The sequence below is a fragment of the Erinaceus europaeus genome, chromosome 1, assembly GCF_950295315.1.
Source record: "Erinaceus europaeus chromosome 1, mEriEur2.1, whole genome shotgun sequence".
In the NCBI taxonomy this organism is placed as follows: domain Eukaryota; kingdom Metazoa; phylum Chordata; class Mammalia; order Eulipotyphla; family Erinaceidae; genus Erinaceus; species Erinaceus europaeus.
The window spans coordinates 158,270,153-158,271,060 of record NC_080162.1 but is presented as its reverse complement, the minus strand read 5'-3'; the positions used below and the strand labels follow the sequence as shown (position 1 = coordinate 158,271,060).

Here is a 908-nt window from a genome sequence, read left to right as displayed (position 1 = left end):
ATGGGTGGTATCACCCATATGTGGTGTAGAAAGATACAAAGCAAGAGAAAAGGCAAAAACTGATCTAAAACTAATTCTTGGACTTATACCACAGAACTGAGGTTACCATAAGTGGAATACAGAGGGGGCACAAAGGATGGACAGATTTCAGTACTTTGGTGATGGTGGAATGTTACCACTTAAATTTTAAAGAAGTTAGAAAAAAAGCACTCCTGTCTATGGCCATACCACCCTGAACATGCCCGATCTTGTCTGATCTCGGAAGCTAAGCAGGGTCAGGCCTGGCTAGTACTTGGATGGGAGAAAAAAGCACTCCTGAAAAATGTATAATGAGATAAGGTTTATCATATTAACAAATAAATAAATAAACCATGTCCTCACTTCAGCAGCATGTGTAGTAAAATTGGAACAATACAGAGAAGATTAACGTGGTCTCTGTGCAAAATGACACACAAATTTGTGAAATGCTCCATATTTTAAAATAAATAAACCACTGTGTCAGAATTTGATATGTATTTACTAAATGAAAGAATGAAAAATTATTGAATTTCTAGAAAAAAATAGAGCATGTCAGAGAAAAATCACTTCTTTCCCATAGTCTTTGAGAAAGTTCAACATATTGTAAAGGAATTAGTTTTGCTTAGCTCTTTGAACAGAACAGCGTGACAACCCATCATCTATGTTGAGGGTTTTCCCTCTATCTAATCTCATTTATTCCTTTCACAGTCAAGCCTTTTATCTATCCTAGAGGGCCCTCCACCTCTCCTTCTGCATCCACGGACAATGGCAGCATGTACCAGATGGCCATGAGATTAGCTGGATTTGTGAGTGATTAGCAATTATGTCCCTGATGTGGGGAAGCTAACACATGAAACTCAGCCTGACAGGGTAAGATTTTCTACATCAGA

The 908-nt window shown here is 38.0% G+C and overlaps 1 non-coding gene across 1 annotated transcript; it reads left to right on the top strand.

The window, feature by feature from the left end:
* The first annotated feature begins 371 nt into the window (after nucleotides 1-371).
* Nucleotides 372-479, top strand: LOC132542768 (U6 spliceosomal RNA). Its single transcript, XR_009553742.1, has one exon. It is a non-coding gene; the product is annotated as a U6 spliceosomal RNA (small nuclear RNA).
* Nucleotides 480-908: the final 429 nt, after the last annotated feature.